This window comes from Myotis brandtii, unplaced genomic scaffold (assembly GCF_000412655.1).
Source record: "Myotis brandtii unplaced genomic scaffold, ASM41265v1 scaffold1043, whole genome shotgun sequence".
NCBI classification, from domain to species: Eukaryota; Metazoa; Chordata; class Mammalia; order Chiroptera; family Vespertilionidae; genus Myotis; species Myotis brandtii.
Window position 1 is genome coordinate 284,662 of NW_005353510.1, and position 23,199 is coordinate 307,860.

Genomic DNA, 23,199 nt, shown 5'->3' on the forward strand with positions numbered 1-23,199 from the left:
GTCACCTCTCCGAGAAAGGTTGTTTCCCCAGGTGGGGATTTTTCCCTGGAGTTAGAGATTAACAGGACTAAGGAAGGGAATAAATCAGTAAAACCCCTTAACTAAGTGCCAGGTGGGTAGTTAATCACTTTAACTATGAACAATCATGCTTAAGCTACATAGTCTTTACTTAGGATAATCTCCTTCAGTTACTTCCTTGTAGCTTAACAGAACAGTAGAGTAGTAACCTTGGAATGGAGATAACAAACGCCCTAACCTTTGGAATAGAATGGATAGGATTAAAATCAAATGGTATAAATACAGATGTAACAGGAGAATAAAGAGAGAACCTGGCTACGTTGATCAACTGAACGCTGCTGTCTCCATGACATTCCTTCTTCGCCAACTCCGTCCACACCTTTGGGAACCCCTGGACCTGCTGGGGCTGGACCCCAACAGGAAATAACCTGAAAATCTCCATGGCTTAAAAAAACTTTAGTTTTATTTCTTGATCCCTCTGCATTTCCATCAGTGGTCAGCTGGCAGGTTAGCTCTGATCCTTGCTATTGTCATTAAGTAGGGGGTCCTAGGAATTACCTTAGGTGTTGAACATCCATAGGCTCTTGTTTTTCCAACTTAGAATTTCACCATACGTTGCATGAATTTGGGCATGGGGGGGGAGGGGGAGATTACGGGAGGTTGGTCGTCCAAGGAGGAGGGACTGCAGAAGGTTGGCCGGCATGCCTGGATCAGGTGATCAGGGTCTGCTCACTGGGAGGAGGAATGGAAGAAGAGACGAAGGGAGGTTGGCTGATTCGGGGAGGGACCACTGGAGGTTGGCTGTGGGAGCCACTGACCACCAGGGGGCAGCTCCTGTGTTGAGCGTCTTCCCCCTGGTGGTCAGTGCGCGTCATAGCAACTGGTTGACCAGTTGTTCAGGTCATTGGGTTGTAATGGTTGCTTAGGCTTTTATATATAGAGATTAAAATCACTAAGCCCGTTAGTCTATTCAATTTCTGGCAACATTAGCTAATAAGCCATAAAACTTAGATAGTCCTGACCTTAGCAAGAAGCATGAGCTTCTTCCCATAATCCTAGACTTCAGACAGTACTTCAATTTTGTCTGTGTCTCCTGCGATGCTGCATTGAGGCATAGTCAACTTTCTCCTTTGCTCAAAATTGCATCCCATGGAAGGTACTTTACCTTAAGAGGGATTATAACTCTATCATGCAATGAGTACACAGTGAAAGGTACTAGCAAAAGCCTGCACTATTCTTTCTTCCATTGCTTTAGCTCTTTCTCAGTCCCACTCTTATTTTCTATCATGATCTTCATCTTCCTCTATTTCATTGCACCGGTTTCAGAGTGAGAAAGAAAATTTGAATTTTGCAAATATTTAGCTTCTGATTATCTGATCCTCAGTAGTGTGAGGTTGCTGGGCACAGACAGAAAGAGCTTTTATTTACAAATTTAAATGCTTCTTTCTGCTTTCAAATGGTTCAAAGTTTGTCTATTTCTTACTGAAATTTATCAAACCCTCAGAGTTTGTCAACACTTGCTAGCATTTTCAGGTTTTTCAAACATATAATTCAGAACTCTGGCCTCTATAAGTTTAATTTCCAAAGTATGAGAGGTGGTTCATGAATATAGTACTTAGTTGCTATATAAGAAGCTTCCCAACCAGGCTCTCCTCTCTCTCTCTCTCTCTCTCTCTCTCTCTCTCTCTGTAAAATCGACTTTGACAGTGGTCAAACAAAATGCACTCTCTCATAAACAGTGCAAACAGTGCATCACCCATTTGCTGAGCCTCATCCCTGGTGCACAATTTCCACAACAAGACCTAATGCCATGGTACCAATATAGCAGAAGCTCAGCAGACGCAGCAGATGAAGATAATGATGGTAATAATGATAAAATATAAAAATGGTCATGTCTGCCACATTGCCATATTGTTCCTTAGCTACAGCTGCATTTCGAATTCTAAATAACATTAAGTCCTGCCTCATTGGAAAAATATACAGTCATGGATTTCCTACCAGAGAACTTCAAAAGAATTATCATCACCAGTGCAGAACTTTTTTATGTTGTCATAAAGCTAAGAGAAGTCAATTAGGTCTAGTACCTCATTAATGATTTCCACAAATCACATTTACAGCCAGCCCCACATCCAGTGAGAAATGAAGAAATGTCATTTACAAAGACAAGTTTTGACACCCTTATATGATGGTATTGCAGAAACTGTGAGGGTAATTAATTTTTACTTGTACTGCAATGAATCCAAGCAAAACTCTAAAAGTCATTTGGCCAATTACTGACTCTTTAGGGCAATGAAGCTTTTGACGCTTGAGTTTATATTACTGTATGATCAAAGCTTTAATGAAATTGCTTCATGGCAGAAACTACTGGACTATTAAGAGAAAACTACAAAAATAAATGAGTGCCTCGCTCTGATTCTACACACACACAAAAAATGGGAGCCTTCTGGTTTTCTTTGATTGTCTATTAATTTCTCATGATAGAGCCCCATGTGGTACTCTGACAAATTTCACTAAAGCATGCCTTCTCTTTCGCAAATTAGTAAAGCAAAGTCCTGCATGTGATCCTCCTAATGGGGCTTTTTATCCCACTGTTCTTTATTATTATTTTAAGAGGAGTAGGTGTTTTCTCATTCTCATGAGTAATGACTGGGCTAGTTGGAGTTCTTTTATAGATATCACAGTGTATCACCCAATAGGTGTCAGGAAGAATTCATGCTGTGTCGCAGCTCCACCAGTATCTATCCGCCACTAATCCTTGTGTTGTGCTGTTGTAAAACTCACAGTAAAATCTAAACGGTACAGTAAACCAAGAATTTAGTGAGAGACTTAACTATCTATTCTTCGTGAATAAAATCATTACTGACTTGGGTCTCATATATCTCTTTAAAATAGTCATTCTAAGCAGCTCATTCATAGGCCCAGTGCCATCAGGCACTCCCTTTTCTATACTTTCTCTGAGAAATGCAGTGGAAGTACTGATTAAGAATGCAAAACCCAGTGAAAAGAAAGTAAGTTCTAGGTTCCTGCTGGTTCTACTTTCAAAACAGATACAGAAATTCACCATTTCTCACTACTTGCGCGCATATACCCCAAATGCAAGCCACCATCATCACATACCTGGATTATTTCAGCAACCTCCTCACTGATCACATGCTTCTGCCCTGCGTTCCACCTCCAACAGTCTATTCTCAACAGAGCAACCAGAGTGATGCCATTAAAACACATCAAATCATGTATCTCCTTGACCCAAAACTATATAATGGTTCACAATTTCACTAGGATAAAAAGCTAGAGTCCTTACAAGGACCTGCGAGACCCCATATAATCCATCCCCCTTACCCCTCTACTGTGGGTTTTACCAATCTCCCCTCAGTCAATCCCCACCAGTCAAATAGGCCTCTTCATTATTTCTCAGACAAGCAGCCATGCTTCTGCCTCATGGCTTGGTCTTTCTCTCCTTACGTAGGTGTTTTACATGTGGCTAGCTTTCTCACTTATTCCAGGTCTTTGCTCACATATCATCCTTCCAATAATGAAAGTATTCCTACACACTCCATGATGAGTCTCAGCTGCCTTCTGTGCATTTTCCCTCTCTCTTCTCTCCCTTAGTTTTCTTCATAGCACTTATCACCATCTGTCATAGAATATATTTTCCTTATTCATTTCATTTATTATTGCTATCTCCCCACCGCTCCATAGAATGTAAGTTCCACAAAAAGAAGGTATTTTTGTCTGTTTTATTTACTGATATATCCATGGTAAATGAATATAATCAGCAATAAGAAACCTATAACTATGGCTCCTATATTTCACAGCTGTGAATCTGTTTTCCTACAAAACAAAAGAAACTCAAATGAAAACTCAACACTCAGTCTATTTACTATAGTACCTACCACATACCCAGCAATCTGAGGATACATAGTGAGAAGAGTGGCCTGTTACCAGTCTTCATGGAATGTATTCAATGGATTCATACTGTGGTCTGAAAATGTATTGGATTAATAAGAATTTTCACTTCTTGTCATTGAAAAAAAGTTTTAAAGTAAGAGATATTTTCCCCTTACTGTATCCTAAAAAGTCAAGGTTTTCTTCTTTAAAAACTATCTTTGTCTTTTGTATCACATACCTAGAAACAGAATTTGCCAGTCACCCAGAAAGAAAAGTCTGCTCTATTGTTTGAGAACTTGAGTCCTATTCAGAGGAAGGAGGAAAAGCCTGATTCTGAGAATTAAAAGGAAAAGGAGACTTAAGCCCTGAGAAAAGTGTGAGTTGGGGACATTTGCACATTTCCATGAATAGTGGAGATTTATATCCTCCTTGCATTTAGTCATCAGATATTGAGTATGACGGATAATTTAGCACCAAAGTCCTAAGAACAGGCCTAGCCAGTTTGGCTCAGCGTGTAGAGCATAGACCCGGGGACAGAAGGGTTCCAGGTTCGATTCTGGTCAAGGGCATGTACCTCAGTTGCCATCTCAAACCCCAGCCCTGGTTGGTGTCCGTGCCAGAGGCAACCAATCAATGTATCTCTCACATCATGTTTCTCTCTGTCTCTCTCCCCTCCCTTCCACTCTTTCTAAGCATCAGTGGAAAAATATCCTCGGGTGAGGATTTTTTAAAAAGTCTAAGAACACCCCTAACCGGTTTGGCTCAGTGGATAGAGCATTGGCCTGCAGACTCAAAGGTCCCAGGTTCAATTCCGGGCATGTACCTTGGTTGCGGGCACATTCCCAGTGGGGGTGTTCAGGAGGCAGCTGATCGATGTTTCTCTCTCATAGATGTTTTTAACTCTATCCCTCTCCCTTCCTCTCTGTAAAAATTCAATAAAATATATATTTTTTTAAAAAGTCTAAGAACAAGTAGGCAATTACCAGGCAATGCAAAGGTCTGTTGTAAGGAGTGCCTTTAAGCACATTCACTGATCAGTGCCCAGATGATGACAAGGGACCAACCTCAACAGTGGCATCAAACAACAACAGATGGAGCAAAGTAACTACAAATACCACCAAGGAAAAAGGAGTTTCTAATTTGCTTTATAAACGTCCTGCTACCTCAGTAATGAAACATAGGTAGTGAAAACCTTTGGAAGGGAACCTTTCCATCTCCTCTAAGGAAGGTGGATAGTGGAATTATGTAACATAGAAATTATGGTACCCATGTGGCCATTGCAGACTAAACCACGGACTTCCCCCACTTTGCAGACAGCCACACTCCAGTAAAGCATCAGGAAAAAAAAAGAAGGGAGACCCTTAAAACAGGAGTAAGATGGAATTTCTCATTATGCTGGAGGGAGGGCTCAAAACAGATTTCATTTGCTTCTGATCAAAGAAAATAAGATGAAATTTATTTCCCTAAATTTTAAAGAACAAATTTCACTCATGACAATAATTAATACTCATTTCTTGATAGCCCAATTGATTTTATATTATTGTTTGACAATTATACAAAAAAGAAATTATTCTACTCACAATTTTAACTATCTGAAGGGATAACAGTCTTAATTGATATCATTTCTTTTTTCTCAAGAAATACTTTTGAGAAGCTCCTAAGTGCAATACACTGTGCTCTGTACCAGGGATAAAAGTGCAAGCAAAACCTGACATCCGCCCCCAGTTTTTGTAAATTTCCTTCCTGGTTCAAATTTCTGAGACCTTTTTCATTTATATATTTTCTTCACTTTCATTCCCTAAGTTAGGTTGGATGTTTCCTATAGAGCTTTTCAGTCCCTAAAATTCTGTTAATTATTTTAAAAAAACAAAACAAAAGTTTATTGGAGGAACCAAGATGGCAGCATAGGTAAACGCCTGTACTTACTGCCTCCCACAACCACATCAAAATTACAACTAAAATACAGAACAACCATCATCCAGAACCGTGGGGAAGCTGGCTGAGTTGAAGTACTACAATTAAGAGAGGTAAAGAAGAAAGCGCATTGAGACTAGTAGGGAATTCAACACACTATTGTTTGTGTTCATGAGTTAAGCATATATGCATACAAGTTCTTTGATTGATCTCTTCCCACCCACTCCAACCTTCCTTCTGAGATTTAAAAGCCTGCTCCATGCTTCCATGTCTCTGGATCTGTTCATCAATTTATTTTGTTCATTAGACTCCACATATGAGTGAGATCATGTGATACTTATTTTCTCTGACTGGCTTATTTCACTTAGCATAATGCTCTCCAGGTCCTTCTATGCTGTCTCAAAGGGTAAGAGATCCTTCTATTTTACAGCTGCATAGTATTACAAAGTGTAAATTGAACATTTGTTTTGTTTTATTGCCAGTTTTTGTTTCACCTTGGTGCTACAGGGAATTTTCAAACCTTTTCTCAACCCCTTTCCAAAACCTCTGCTAATTATATGTTCACCACTAGTCACAATTCAGTTCTTTACTTCCAAAAACAGCTGAATTTTACTAAGAACAATTTAGAACTCTGGTGGCTCCTGGGAATTTTCTGAACTTGTCCATCTATGAAGTACTAAGCTTTGACATCTCTTCTCACCAATGACCAACTTATTTTGTTTGGTACAAGGAGGCTAAAAAATGAGAAAATGTCTCTAAAATATCCCAGCCTACACAATCCCTTAAGGAATGTTTCTCTCACCACCAATCCATTCCTCTGGCTCCTCTTTTACCCCCAACAAAACCTTACAACCCCTTACCTCACCCAGAACCCTCCATGTGCATCACTCCAGCCCTTTCCCCCACCCATTACTTCTCCTTACTCAGTGAATTTCCTTTTCCTTATCCCTCTTCAGTGCCTAAGCCTCCTCTTTATTTCTCTCTGTCTCTATTGAACTGCCTTGCTTCCTGATTCCTCACCCTAACCAGTGACTTTTCCCCACCTACAACTGAAGGTCATTGACTTGCAGTTCTACCTGTACAAGTATGCTAAGCTTTGGTCACAGTCAGATTTCTATTTGTTAAGGACTTTCTGAACCTCCATAAGAATCGAGAAGAATTTATTCATCAATTAAAAGTCTACTTGACAAAGGACTCTTAATCCCCATACCCAGGCCCTTTAATACCCCCATCCTCCAAGTAAAGAAGACTATTAGCAAGGATGCAGGCTAGTCTAAGACTTAAAAGCAATAAAGAAAAGAGTCATTCCAGGGTTTTCTGTTTCTAACTCTAATACCATTTTGGCTTCTATCCAACCCAACATCATTCATTTATAGTCATTATTTTATGTTCTTCTTCTTTTATTTTTTTAAGTATACTTCTTCATCCTGACTCACAATATCGTTTTTGGTTCCTATGGAAAAATCAATAGTATATGTTAAGATGTCTCAAGTGTTTACTGAGGATGTTAATTATTTGTTTGGGACCCTGAATGCAAACCTGAGAAATTTAACCTTATTCTAAAACTAGTGACCTGATGCACGGATTTGTGCACATTGAAAGGAAATTAATTAGAAGGTGGCCAGCAGGGCAGGACTGGGCAAGACAGGCAGGACACGCCCTGGAGCCAACCTCCTGCGGTCCCTCCCCAGCTGGCTGCACCTGAGGTGGTGCCATGGTTCAAAGGGCATCTGGGGAGTGAGCAGGTTCCTCCAGCAGGTGGAGTATCTCAGCCTGGTCTGCAGAGATCAGACCAAAACTGGCTCTTCGACATCCCCCAACGGGTCCCGGAGTTGCATAGAGTGTGGAACACAAATGCAAGTGTGCAGTAAACCAGATCCAGGACCGACAGTGCCCCAGCAACAACATAACCCACAGCCGAAAGTGGAATCACACGGCCCACGAGGAATCGGGCTCCCTCTTCTATGGTTTCGGGGTGCATCACCCAAGAACCACCGCTGCCAAATCACTGCAGCTCGGCAGCTCCTGCGTTGAGCATCTGCCCCCTGGTGGTCAGTGTGTGTCATAGCTACCAGTCAGACAGACACTTAGCATATTAGCCTTTTATATATATAGATTCTTATCCAGTATGTAGAAGACCTTCTCTGCTCACCTGATTTTGACAGCTTGCTTATCTACATTCAATATTTACTCCAAGTTCTTGCCCACAAGGGACATCAGGCCTCTAAAGACAGATGCAATTATGCAGCCCTCAAGTGCATTATCTAGGACATGGTATCTCTCTTGAAGGGAATATTTATCCCCTAAATGAATTAACACCATGATCAATTTCCCCATCCCTGTGACTAAAAAACAACTCTAAGGGTTTATAGAATTAGTCAGCTATTGCTGGAATTGAATTGCTGACATTTCCACAATTAAATTCTCTTTATATACCATTACTGAGTCCATCTCTGAACCTCTTAATTGGGGCTCTCCTTCCATGTCTGAATTTCAAAACCTCACATATTTTCTGGTCTCTTCCCCGACTCTTGGATTCTCAACTACTCATTGTTCTTTTACATTCTTATTCACAGAGAGGAAGGACATGCTGTAGGGATCTTCACCACAAAACACAATGGAAACCAAAGGCCTGTTAAATATTTTAGCCTCACTTTAGACTCTATGGCTGAGGCATTTCAACTTGCTTGTACAAATTTGCCACTGCTTCAAAATTAACTGAGATCACTGGTGACTTAGTTCTGAGTCATTCACTCAGTCTATATGTACTCTTATGCAATTCACACCCTGCTATCTACTGAGAAAATCCAACATTTTCTGCCTCCAACTCATATCCTATGAAATCCTACTGCTTTCTCCCTCTTACATCACTGTCTATCACTGTCAAAACCTCAGTGCATCGAGTCTTCTTTCCCTCCTGAGAAACAACCTCATAACTATATTACCATCACACAGTCTACAATTCCTTCTCATCCAGACCTCAGTGAAATGCCTCCCAAAGACTCTAATGTCACCTTCTTTGCACATGGTATTGACCTTAGGGATACAAATGGGAAACTTCAAGGAGGATATACTATCACAAGTTTTCCACAATCCACTGAGTTCAACCCCTACCTGAGGTTAAGTCAGCCAAGTTGCCAAACTCATAGCTTTTACCAGTCTTGCACAGTAGCTCAAGATATCTTTTTGATGTTGTACATTATTTTAGTATGGTATGGAAACAAAAAGGGTTTATTAAAGCTCCAAGGACATCCATAAAAGAATCAAGTAGCTAACTTATTAGAAACTTTATTACTGCCCAAGGAATTAACTATTCTTATAACTAAAGCTCACACTAGTAGCCAGACTCTCAACACTAAAGTAAACCACTTGGCTGAAAAATATCTAAGAGAGATGCTTCACAAGAAAATTCTTCCTTGACCATTTGCACATTTTATTCACATTGATTACCCTCATGTAGAGGCAGAACTTACTACTTAAAGAAACTGTTTGACAACTGCTAGCACCTGAGACTGAAAATCGACTGGAAACAACCTGGATATTTTACTTACCCAGATGAGCTTTGAAGGCACCCACATGGCCACTTGTCTCTCCTTGGCCTTGGCCAGATTTAGCCCACAGCCTCAGCAAAAGCCCACAGCAACAAAAGTCTTGAAGCTCTCCTCCACAAATAGTGATGTAAGTACTCCAGCCCTCATGTTGTACAGGTGGTCTCACCATTTCCCATCTGCTATGAAAACAGTCCTGGCAAAACAAAAAAAAGTCATGGTAAAGCAAGGATGACAGTACATTTCCCATCTGCTATGAAAACAGTCCTGGCAAAAAAACAAAAAAAAGTCATGGTAAAGCAAGGATGACAGTCAGTTTTCTCTGGTCCCCTTTTCATTGACAAACAGATTTTCAAAGCCCCTTCGGCATGAATATGTTCTAACCACAGTCTGCATGTTTTCAGGTGGTTACAAGCTCTTCCCTACAAACAGGCTACTGCACTACTGTAGCTAAGATGCTACTATGAAGAGTCGTTTCTCTCTAACAATAGAGGAAATCCCTCTTCGCAGGTAAGATTACTCGGGGTTTTCAAGGAGTACTTCCACTTTCTCAAACACCGCACTATTCGTACTACCTTCACACCCCTATAAATAATGGACTACCTTCACACCCCTATGAATTCAAAAACTCAAAGTATCAAACTTTATAATGAACTCAATCTTTTTTGGCTGAATGTCTTACTTTTAGCCCTAATGAGCCATCAATCCTCCCACCCCTAGTCAATTTTAGCCATGTCCTTATAAAATAATTGTCAGCAGGTCAATGAGGACCCGTTATTCTTCTTAGACTTTAGGAAACTCTAATCTGACCCAGTGTGTCATCCTTAAAAACTTCCAAGGTATCATTAAGTGCCCCCAGACTTGTCATCAACAGGTGAACTCTGCTTTTCCAAAATATTCCACCATAGCCCTGACATAATCTTTGGGTCAGAGAACTAGACTTTTAGAAGACACAACAAAAAGACCAATCTTGAACCCAGGTGGAAGAGGCAGTCTTCTTTTCTCCTAATCACCAGTACTAATGCACAACTACAGTGAGTACAACCTTGGCTTCATGTTTCATAATTTTAAAAATACAAGTTTTATTACAAATGGAAATTCACACCAGTATGAAATCTTAAACTGAAGTTTTCCCAAGAAATTAAAACCAAACAGATGACATCACAAAATGATCAGCTTCCACCCAAAGCAATGGAACAAGATCACCTAGGATTCTCTCATTTAATATCCTCCATATTCCTCTTTTGCCTCCTCATCCTCCTCCTTTAATATTTTATTGAGATATAGTTTACCATTAAATTCATCATTTTAAAGTGTACAATTCAGTGGCTTTTAGTATAACTACAAGATTGTGAAACAATCACAACTATCTAATCCCAGAACATTTCCATTACCTTAAAAAGAAACTCCATATTTATTTTCAGTCACTCTCCATATTCCATTCTCCTCAGCCTCTGGCAAATACTAATCTACTTTCTGCTCTATGAATTTGCCTATTCTGCACATTTCAGATAATAAAATTATACAGTATGAGGCCATTGGTTTCTCACATCTTTCACTTGGCATCATATTTTCACTGCCCATCTATATTGTAACATAAATTAATATGCCCTTTTGTGGGATGAATAATATTTCATTGCAGGTATATATGACATTTTGTTTTTCCATTTATCAGTTATGGGCATTTGGGTTGTTTCCACTTTGGGGCTATGTTATTGTGAATAATGCTGTTATAAAAATTTGTTAATAGTTTTCTTTTGTGTGAACATACGTCTCTATTCTCTTGGATATATACACCTAAAAGTAGCATTGCTGGGTCATATGGAACCTTTATGTTTAACTTTTTAAAGGCCTGCCAACCTATTTTCCAAAACAGATGAACCATTTTATATATCCACCAGCAATGCTTTAGAGTTCCAATTTCTCCATATTCTTTCCAGTAGTTGTTTCTGTAGCCATTCCTACTGTTTCCTTTTCCTCCATTTCTCATTTACCTGTAAACATGCAAAGCCTCCAAAACCTTGGATGATATGCACTAAAGTGATTACTCAGTCCTATAATCTCTTCTTATCATTTTCTATAATTTTGCTTATAGTACATTTCGTTGCCTCTTTTCTCTTGGCCAACCATCTTTGCCCAAATTCCTCTTCCCATCCTTAAAACTCCCATAGGTATTACCTTAGCTATTTTCCCACACACAATGTAAGGAAACTATTTTTATATTTTATATGCATTAGAAGAAGACCCAAATCCAATCAGGACAGCTTCTAGAAGAGAGATACTCACTTCTCTCCCAATTTCACAGATGGCCCTTTTCTCAGTTCCAGTTTCTGTAGCTATACCTTTTATGCTGCCAACTCTAATGACTGCTCTTGTAATATTCATCATTTTCTCTCAGAAAATGCAACCCCATATTAAACAACTTTACCACGGGGTCTAACAGTTAGAGGCACTAACATTTTACATGTTGAAAAGTCCCAATCAGCATATTTTTCTTAGAGCCAAAGATAATCTATAACAAACCTACTTCTATTGCCCTTGGTTGGCCCCCAAAATACTTATATTTTATTTGTGAAAATTGAGCCTCTCAGTATCTCCCAAGAAATTGGACAGGCTCATGTTACTGAACCATTCTTGTCAGCCCTTATCAGGTTTTTAACTCAACCTCTTTATTACGTGTAAATGCCTCTCTGTCCTCTTCACTCCCCCATCATCAATCTCAGGAGTCCACTAGTAACTACCACTGCAACACACTGAAACATATGCCCAAACAAGAACTGCAGTATTCCTTTTACTCTGAATTTGAAGACATCCTCTAAAAGGAAGCTGAGTGCTTGGGAGGACTTGAGTGCTGCATCCAACTACATTTGGACCATCACTCTGCCTGGAGCACCTGAAATGTTGCAATATGAGCCATTCAAGCAGTGAAATTAAACTCTTGTGTCTTCCATGCCCCATTATAGGAAATAACCATGACTGTGGACAATGTGACAAAGGACATTGACCTCCCCACTCAACAATTTCAAGAGACTCAGTGTGCAGGTCTCCACAACCAGCACTTTGTATGATCTTAGCCTCTAGAACAGGGGTTCTCAACCTTCCTAACGCCGCGACCCTTTAATACAGTTCCTCATGTTGTGGTGACCCCCAACCATAAAATTATTTTCGTTGCTACTTCATAACTGTAATTTTGCTACTGTTAAGAATCGTAATGTAAATATCTGATATGCAGGATGTATTTTCATTGTTACAAATTGAACATAATTAAAGCATAGTGATTAATCACAAAAACAATATGTAATTATATATGTATTTTCCGATGGTCTTAGGCGACCCCTGTGAAAGGGTCCATTCGACCCCCAAAGGGGTTGCGACCCACAGGTTGTTGAGAACCGCTCTAGAAGGAATATACTACATGTACTGGTTAATAAAGTGGATTTTGTAATCAAAGAAAACACGCTAATTTCAAGAGAAACATCAAAAGTGCTTTATTCAAAGTAATGTCCATCGCTAGCTACACATTTCCCCCAGGTAATTTGTGGATAATATCCCAATAAAACTTTTCTTGTTTTGAGGCAAACCATTCAGAGACCCAATTTTCCACTTCTTCGTATGTTTTGAAGTGCTGCTCAGAAAGTGCGTGTGCCATCGATCAGAACAAGTGGTAATCTGCAGGAGCAAGGTCTGGTGAATACGGCGGTTGGGTTAATACTTTCCAAGTTGGGTTAATACTTTCTTTTAACGTGTCTTTAACTGGTTTTGAAGTGTGTGATGGTGTGTTATCATGAAGCAAAATTACTTTGCTGTGTCTTCTGGCCCATTCTGGTCGTCTCACGATCAAAGCGTGGTTCAAATTGACCTGGATGTTCTTTGTCTTTCACATCGAAATCATCACTTTTAAAGTGTTTAAACCAGCGTTCACAAGTATCTTGAGATGGAGCATGTTCACCATAAGCTTCCCAAAGTATATGATAACTTTCAACAGCACTTTTCTTCAAAATAAAGTAATGAATTAAAACTTCCCGCAAATGCTCTTTTTTTGGCACGAAATTTGACATTTTTAAGCGTAAAAATATAGCTTGTTGTAAATACAACTAAATAGCATACATATCAAATCGCATATATATCAACATATGTGTAACTCCATCTATTGAAAAAAATTTGCATTATTAACTGGTACACCTAGTAGGTGCTGTGGTTAGAAGCACTTGCTGCACATTTGTTCCAAAAACTTCTCTGACCTCGACATTGTACACAAGAATATTCGAGATGCTAACCAAGAAATTTGCCACATTGCTTCCACAGTCTTTATCCTCTCATTGAAGACTCCTAGCATCCACTAAAATGGTGGCCAGCTTGCTGCAAATCTTAGTTTTATTCCGCAATATAGCCGCTAATAATCATTTTTCTGTTTCTTCTAATAGGTATCCCCTTCACTAAATATCTTGTCTCCAGAATCCTTTTTTAAATTGCAGACAACTGTCAGAACACAATAGATGGTTCAGTTATTTCTCCAAGAACAGGGACAATGAGAAAATGCTGAGTATATAGACTATGTCACCAAACCTTGACTCAAAACCCAGCAGAAAATACTGCACCTCCTAAGGTTATTCTAATACAGACAGTATTTACCGTGAACAAAAGGAGGAATTGATTAGGATTAACCTAGTTTTTTTTTTACTCTTTTCCTTGAACCTGCTGACAAGACCTTATTCAGACCTTCCAACTTCCCATACTTTGTCATATGACTGATTAGCTTAGAGCCAGCTAACTATGGAGAAAAACATTTCCTGTTCCGATAACTGACTAAAGTTTCCCTCCTTGTAAAGCTACCCCAAATATAAATCTCCCCATCTACTTATTTGCTTTTACTTACTTGCTTATCCCTCCCTTATAAAATCTGAGCAAAACCACCTGCTGAGACAATCTGATCTTTGGATCTGAGTAACCTGAACAATTTAGTCTCCTTACTCGTTCAGTTTTTATTTTGACAGTTGTCATTATGTAGAAATTTTTACTAATGTCATCAATGTGATAATTGTACCTATTAGCAACCACTTTCTTTTTTTTTTTAATCCTCACCCAAGGATATTTTTCCATTGATTTTTAGAAAGAGTGGAAGAGAGAGGGAAAGACAAAGAGAAACATCAGTGTGAGAGAAACACATCGATTGGTTGCCTCCTGCATGTGCCCTAACCAGGGCCCAGGCCAGGGAGGATCCTGCAACCAAGTTACATGCCACTGACCAGAATTGAACCCAGGATCCTTCAGGCCACAGGCCAATGCTCTATCCACTGAGCCAAACCAGCTGGGGCGCAACCACTTTCTTACCTCAATCCAGTTATAACTAAGTAAGGAGTTTGCTCAGAGAAAGAGCAAATGGACATTATTACCAAATAAATTTATATATATAAAAGCCTAAGCGACCGTTTGACCATTCGATCGGTAGCTATGATGCACACTGACCACCAGGGGGCAGATGCTCAATGTACAGGCATGGAAACATGAAACAGACTAATGAATCTCAGAGGGAAGGGGGGAGGGCGGGAAGAGATTACCCAAATATCTTATATGCATACTAGAGGCCCAGTGCACGGATTCATGCACCAGTAGGTTCCTTGGCCTGGCCTGTGGGGATCAGGCTGAAACCAGCAGTCCGACATCCCCTAAGGCAGTGGTGCTCAACCTTCCTAATGCCGCGACCCTTTAATACAGTTCCTCATGTTGTGGTGACCCCAATCTCATTGTTACAAATTGAACATAATTAAAGCATAGTGATTAATCACAAAAACAACATGTAATTATATATGTGTTTTCTGATGGTCTTAGGCGACCCCTGTGAAAGGGTCATTCGATCCCCAAAGGGGTCACGACCCACAGGTTGAGAACCGCTACCATAAGGAGTCCTGGATTGCGCGAGGGTGCAGGCCAGGCCGAGGGGCCCCACCGGTGGACAAATCCATGCACCGGGCCTCTAGTTTTATTATAATGGGGTAATATCCATTTGTGCCATTAAGATGATACTATGTAAAGGACACAGGAATATTGAAACTCTGCCTTGACCACCTCATCTCTCTTTTCTCAAAAATCTCCAATGGAGATATACTCATATCACAAACAAAGCAAGGCAGAAAAACATGCTAATATCAGAACAATTTATGGCCCATACTCAGTTGTAACATTCCAGTAGTTGAGCTGACTATATACAAAATTCATTTTCCCTGTGTATAAGTAGATGAAACATCTTTTCTCAAAAGTTTTCACTCCGTTCAGTGTAAGTGGAGAAACAGTGTGCCATAGCCATTCAGAGTCAACTCTCCAGGCTCTTATCTTCATCCAAATGAACCAGATACTGAGAAAAAAGCAGCCTGTAATGCTAAGGTGGAAATCTACTTTTACCATCTCAAAAATGGGATACTTTCAGTGCTATTATTCTATGATGAGATCTTTAGAGTTTGCAGGTGGTTTTGACTATGCATACATCTACAATCTCCTCCATGAGGAAATGAGACATCATTTACACAGGCAAGTGACTCCCTTACCCTCCTTCATTTTCTTAGGAACACGTTAAGCCTGCCCTATGTCAGCTGGCTGCCAAAGAATACAAATAACTCATTTAAAATTTATATAGATATCAGGCTCTTGCCAGAAAATATAACCCTGAGCTATCTGCTATTTAACCCTTGTCAAAAGCCTGACTGGCAGACATAATATTTATGGGGGATGATCTACTCCTTTGTCTATTCTAAATTAGTATTGGACATCAGTACTAATGTTTAAATTAAGACCTGAGAATGTGCATCGCATTCCGATGTGGCCACCCCTTAGAGAACTACTGTAACAAGTTGGGCTTTTTCTTCATACCTTTGGACTATTTAAGTAAACAGCTCACTCAGAAATCATCCTGCATATATTCAAGACAAGAAAAGAGATGTTCCTCTAATAAATTGATTGACTTTAATTTATGGACACTCTAAATCTTGTAAAGGATTGCAATTCCATTGCTGTTTTGTCTGGTAAATCTTAGGGCCAAACTTGCATCTCACTTCTACCAACCGCACAGAAACATGTATTGACCTGTGCTAATCTAACACAGGGTTCATTATCTTCCTCTCAATTTCTTTCCCTTTGACCTCTTCCTCTCAGTTACCTTTAGTTATAAAGTACAAGCAGCTCTTTAAAAGCAGAATTGCTATTATTGGCCTGTCCTCATTTGAATAACATGGAATAGTAATTAAAGAAGTTCTTCAAAACATAATTTTCTGTAAATATTCAAAAGTACAACTGATAAATTATCATTACTCATGTCTATTTTCAGCTTTACCCTTTAACTAGCAGAGCACTGGAGTCACCTGATAATATCAGATCATTTTAATGCTAATTCACATTTCAACACATTGTGAATAAGGGTTTCATCTTGAACAGTGCTAAAAATATTGTTTTCATGGTGACATAACTAATGAGCCACCAAAAATGCAGGTCTATAACCAGGAAGGATATTAAATAACAGCTGACAGAGTCATATGATAAATTGCTCTATTTTGACATCTAAAGGATTATTTTCAATTATTTTTCTTGGACAATTAAGCTTATTCAAATTCCATAATGGGTTATGTCAGTCATCATCATACATAAAACACTTTAATGGTGTACAGTAAGCTTTTTCTCCTCATACAAATATCCTAGGACCTGTAATTACAGCTCATTAAACCTTGGCACCATAATTTGGAAAACCCATTCATAATATTTAGTTTAAAATTGCACTAAATAAATAAGGTGTATTATCTCTAAAGTGCATTCATGAACTTGCTGTCTACAGGAGAATATTTAAAATTGCATAAATTAGGTAGGGTTTCAAGCATTAGTACAAGAAGTGAATGAAGTGAAATGACCAGAACTTTCTCATTTTCCTACCATAAAGAATGTGTACTGGATGAATTTCTTAAATACCTTTTTATAAAAATTTATTCTAATAGTAAACCTAAAATATATTTGATACCTTATCTAAATGGCTCATCAAAGTTATTTAACTAACTCAATGTTTTACTCAATGCCTTATTGTCATTGAATAGATGAAATTTGGAGAGCACAAAATGCTAAAAAAAAAAAAAAAACAACTTGAAAGTGTCTAAGATACTACTTTACTTGCAAACTAACTAGAGAGCATGCTACAAGTTTACTGATGCTGGCCTCCTCAATCAGAGACAAAGAACTTTATTACTGTTGTTATAAGCAGTAGCCAGGGCATCAGCATTTTTTAAATTCCCAGAACCCCAAGTGCCATAGGCTGACATAAAGAGAGATAGGTGTGCCTGTCCACACATTAGGTTGCATTACAGGAGAGGAACCCAAGCTTAGGAAACCTGAGTCTTTTATATTGGCTGGTAAACCTACTTGATCTTTGCCCCAGATGGAGACATCTTTATTATATCGAACAGTAAATAACCCTCCCCTTGGATCCAGAGGGAGACACTATCTCTATCTTCAAAGGCTGTTCACCACACAAACATCCTTGAAAAGATAGTCCAGAACAAGGACGGCTAATGCCTCTGCTCATGAGACAATCAGAAATGTGAGAGATCTATAGTGAGTTTTCTCTCAGCACATGGAACATGTAAAGTCCTTGATAGACTGTTTCTAAAATGCATAATAGAATGAGAATAATTTTAAAAGTTAAAAGTTTCTAGTACGTTGCTGGTACAGGTGCAGCCACTGTGGAAAACAGTATTGAGTTTCCTCAAAAAATTAAAAATGGAACTGCCATTTGACCCAGTGATCCTGCTTCTAGGAATATATCTTAAAAAATCCCAAAACACCAATCATAAAGAATATCTGCACCCCTAAGTTCACAGGAGCACTATTTACAAAAGCTAAGATCTGGAAGCAGCCCCGGTGCCCATCAGTAGCTGAATGGATAAAAAAGCTGTGGTACATTTACACAATGGAATACTATGCAGAAGTAAAAAAGAAGGATCTCTTACCCTTTGAGACAGGATGGAGGGCTCTGGAAAGTATTATGCTAAGCAAAATAAGCCAGACAAGTATCACAGGATCTCATTCATATGTGGAATCTAATGAACAAAATAAACTATTGAGCAAAGTAGATCCAGAGACACAGAAGCATGGAACAGACTAGTGTGGTGAAGGCCTGGGGCAGGGGTCCAGTGTGGACTAAAAGGGGTCAATGGGAAAAAGAAAGGAACATCTGTAATACTTTCAACAATAAAGATAAATTTTAAAAGTTTTAACATAGCCCTGGCCGGTTTGGCTCAGTGGATAGAGTGTCAGCCTGCGGACTCAAGGGTCCCGGGTTCGATTCTGGCCAGGGGCATGTGCCTTGGTTGCCAGCACGTCCCCTCGGTGGGGGGTGTGCAGGGAACAGCTGATTGGTGTTTCTCACTCATTGATGTTTCCAGCTCTCTGTTCCTCTTCCTTCCTCTCTGTAGAAAATCAATAAAATATATTTTTTTAAAAAAGTTTTAACATAATTTCTGTATTTCTCTGAAACAGGAAAATTTGGAAAACCAAATTTTTCTGTTGGTTTATTTTAGCTATCATACAAGCTGGCTAGTTTCATATTCCAATTAAAATTGTATTTATGCTCAGTAACTCTAGGAATGATAACAGCTGGTAGAGCTTTTAAAAATATAGATTCCAGCCTGGCCAGTGCTGCTCAATGGTTGAGCATTGACCTATGAACCAGGAGGTCATGGTTCAAATTCGCAGTCAGGGCACATGCTTGGGTTTTGGCTCAATCCCTAGTAAGGAGCATGCAGTAGGCAGCTGATCGAAGATTCTCCCTAATCATTGATGTTTCTCTCTCTCCCCCTCTCCCTTCCTCTCTCTGAAGTCAATAAAAACATATTTTTTAAAAATACAGAGTCCTGAGTCCTATCCCCAGAGATTCTGATATATCAGTTCTGTAATGGGACTTGAGAACCTATATTTTGAAAAGTTTTCAAGGTCAATAAACACATGAAAAGATGTTTGACTTTTTTTTTATCAGGGAATACTAACTAAACCCAAAATGCAATACCACTATATATCCATCAGAAAAAGAAAAGACAGAAACCAAAACTCACACCCTTAGCTGTTACAAGGGCAAGCTGGAACAAGCACTTCAGAAAACTGCAGGTTCTTCAACTGAACATTAAACATGGCAGTTCCTAAGACACAACAATTTTACTCCTAGGCGTATAACCATAGAAATGTGAACCAATGCTTACCAGAAGACATGTACAAGAATATTAATAGCAGGACTAAATGTCACAACCAATAACTAGAAACACCCAAAAGTATAGAATCAGAAGATAAATTTTTGTATAGTCATTCAATAAAAATGTAAATGACAATGAGGATGACTAAAGTACAGCTAAACACAAGAACGTAAATGAATCTCACAATCAGCCAGACATTAAAAGACTACCTACTGTATCATTCTGTTTATATCATATTAGATGATTTTTGCCTAATATATGACTGAAAGGAGATTACTATTTATAATGCATGAAGATTTTTTTTATAAATCAGTAAGCAAAAGCCTCAAATACCTTAACATAAATGGGTGATTAAACAATATACCAAAAAAGATATACAAATGGATAATATGCCCAAGAAAAAGATACTAAACTTCCATCAAAGAAATGTGAATAAACATCTGAGAGATCATGTTTTGCTCACCAAACCTGGAAGGATTTAGATATTCAACAAAACCTAGAATTGTTCTTGGTAAACAGGTGTTTTTCCCTGAAGTTTATAGATGAGTACATTAGTATATTTCTGGAGGGAAATTTGAGAATGTATATGACATCATATAATATTCATACCTATTAATCCACTAAAGAAAGAAATCTTTATTTAATTGGATTACTATTATACTGCAGCATCTCAAAGAGTGACTGGGGCTAATGTCTGTTAAATTAATAAATGAATAAACTCAACTAAGGATAGGACATAATTTAAAAATGGAACAAATGTTTTCTATAGCATTATTCATATTAGAAAAGAAATGAAAATAACCTATATGTCTATCATTAAGCATATAGAAAATTAATGATATATCAGATATAAGAAAGTCCCCTATTTTACTGACATAGGAAATGGTAAATAATAATGTATTGAGTAAAAATGCAGGATAAAACATCATATGCAACATAGTTCATGTAAAATTATATGTATATACTTATATAGGTATGTGTACAGAGAGATGTTTCTGGAAGGGTAGTAACCAAAATGTTCATAATGAGGTTTTCTTTCAGGGACATTTTACTTTCTTCTTTGCCTATTCTATTATTTGAGCTTTCTATGAGAGGCATGTATAATTTTTTTTAAGTAAAGTTATTTTTAAATTAAAGCCAAATTACATTAAAATTATATTTACAAGCACCTTCCAAAGCATTTCTCATTGCCATCGAGTCTCAACACTGGCAGTAGAAATTGTAACAGCCCTAATAAAGACAATGCCTAGCATTAGCATCCACCTATTTTATTTTAGAGCTAATTTGCCATCTGTTACATTCAAACTCTTTGTCTCTTTACAATTCAATGTATATGGCTGTGGTAACTAGAAATCCAAATATGAATACAAAATACATACGTTAAATGTCCAAATATAAAACATTTACTCAAACTGAATGCAAACACCCACAAACACCTTCACAGATTAATGTGTTTTTCTTTATCTTAATCTGGAAATATGAGATATGAAGATTAAGGACTCTACTTTTAATGGGCAACAGGCCACTTTGATTTGCCACAAGATGGGAAAGGGAGCTGCTGAGGAAACACTGCTCCAGCCTACACACAGTACTTCTCAATAGCGCTTCTGTGATGCTGAAATGGAGATTGATAGAAGTAGGCTTCTATTGCACACAAAGAAGGTATCAGGTGTGGTTATCTATGGTTTGTCCAACAAAGATAGGGTACGAAATGTGTCCTCAGCCTTACATCTAAATGCTATGAAGCACAAAATAAAAAGCATAAGACACAACCTTTGTTCTTGAGAATCTCTCAGTTAAACAAAGAGATAAAATTCTTGGATAGGTAAAGAATAGGAACAATTTCAGATAGACTATAATCAGGTGGTAGACAAAGTGTGTGTGTGTGTGTGTGTGTGTGTGTGTGTGAAGTAAATTACTGTCCCCTGGATTTCAGGTCTAGAGATGAAACAGCAAAACTAAGGAGAAATGAACAAGGACTAAAACAGTTAATGGATCAAAGCAAGTACAACTTACCAGATGAAGCCCCACTGCCTATGCACTGTTGAGTCTGTACCAAACATAAGGTAAGAACACAATTCTTCACCTGTTACTCACAATGTGAATATCCAAGATTTCTCTAACAATCTACTGCAAGACTGTACACTCCTTTAAGATGTATTAGTTAGGGTTCTTCAGAGAATCAACATTAATCTATTATACAACATGGAGCCCACCTAGGTTTGTAGTTGTTCCTATGGAAAACAATACAATAATTGATAAGTAATAATACAAGAATAAACTCTGTGTTTCCCATACTCACAACTGTAAACCTACTTTTGTCTCACCCTATATATATATAGAATGATTATAAGGAATTGGCTCATATTATTATGGAAGCTGATAAATCCCATGGTCTACCATCTGTAAGCTTAGACCCAGGAAATCTAGTGGTTAATACAGTCCAAGTCTGAAGTCCTGAGAACCAAGGGAGCTGATGGTATAGATTCTCATTCAGTTCTGAAGGCGTGAGAACTAGGGATGCTAAGAGCAGATTGATGTCCTAGCTCAAGCAATCAGGCAGGAAGGCTTGAATTCTTTATTTCTCCACCTTTTTGCCCTAGTCAGGCCAGCAACTGATTAGATGATACCAAGTCTAGTGATACCCACTCATAGGACACTAGTAATCTATGACATACAATGACGTCATCCTTATTTCAATTATGTGTTTGCTTAGAATGAAGTATCCACTAAAAGCAAGACTTTGGGAGCCCACGTGGCTGCTATACTTGATCACTAAAATAGGAATGATGACCACCAGAACCTGGAGTTGTCTGGTTATTTCTGATGGCTCTGGAGAGTGAACAGAAACTAAATGATAAGCTTAGTAATATAAAAATCTCAAACTATAAAAAAATAAATCTCTTATGTCTTATAGTTACAGAATAAATATGGTGGAATATCAAATCTGATGAAGTTAAGACATTTGAATTCTGAAATTTCCCTGATATTTTTGAATGATCTTTACAGTATCCTTGCTAGTACAGTTGAAACAACACAGGTTTAAACTGAGCAGGTCCATTTACACATGGATTTTTTTTCAATAAATAATGGGGATGCATTTTCTCTTTTTTATGATTTTATTAACATTTTTATTTCTCTAGCTCACTTTATTGTAAGAATAGAGCTTATAATACATATCACATTAAGTGCCCTGTCAGTCACCAGTAACTGACACTATACTTTTCGTCCAGAAGACAAAACAGGCTGGGCGCTTAACGTGTTAAGGCCACATGGCTGTAGAGAGAGAACTGGCAAACCCACGGGTGAGTATGGGTTTTATAATGCATATCACATTAAGCGCCCTGTCAGTCACCAGTGACTGACACTATACTTTTTGTCCAGAAGACAAAACAGGCTGGGCTCTTAACGTGTTAAGGCCACATGGCTGTAGAGAGAGAACTGGCAAACCCACGGGTGAGTATGGGTCACAGAGCAAGAGAGAACAAGAGTGAGGGAACTCTTTGTCTGGAGATTTGAATAGGATGTTTTTCAAACTAACCAAATAACTTTTCAAAATTTCTCACTCTTTTGATATGGTTCACCACCTAGCCAATCCATTGTTGCCCAGGCTA

At 38.5% G+C, this 23,199-nt stretch overlaps 1 long non-coding RNA gene across 1 annotated transcript; it reads right to left on the minus strand.

The window, feature by feature from the left end:
* Nucleotides 1–4,468: 4,468 nt before the first annotated feature.
* LOC106725896 lies at nucleotides 4,469–22,848 on the minus strand. The gene is made up of 3 exons (XR_001361898.1): nucleotides 22,769–22,848; nucleotides 13,543–13,550; nucleotides 4,469–4,480 (listed from the first exon to the last, which is right to left on the minus strand). It is a non-coding gene; the product is annotated as an uncharacterized LOC106725896 (long non-coding RNA).
* Between the last annotated feature and the right edge of the window lie 351 nt (nucleotides 22,849–23,199).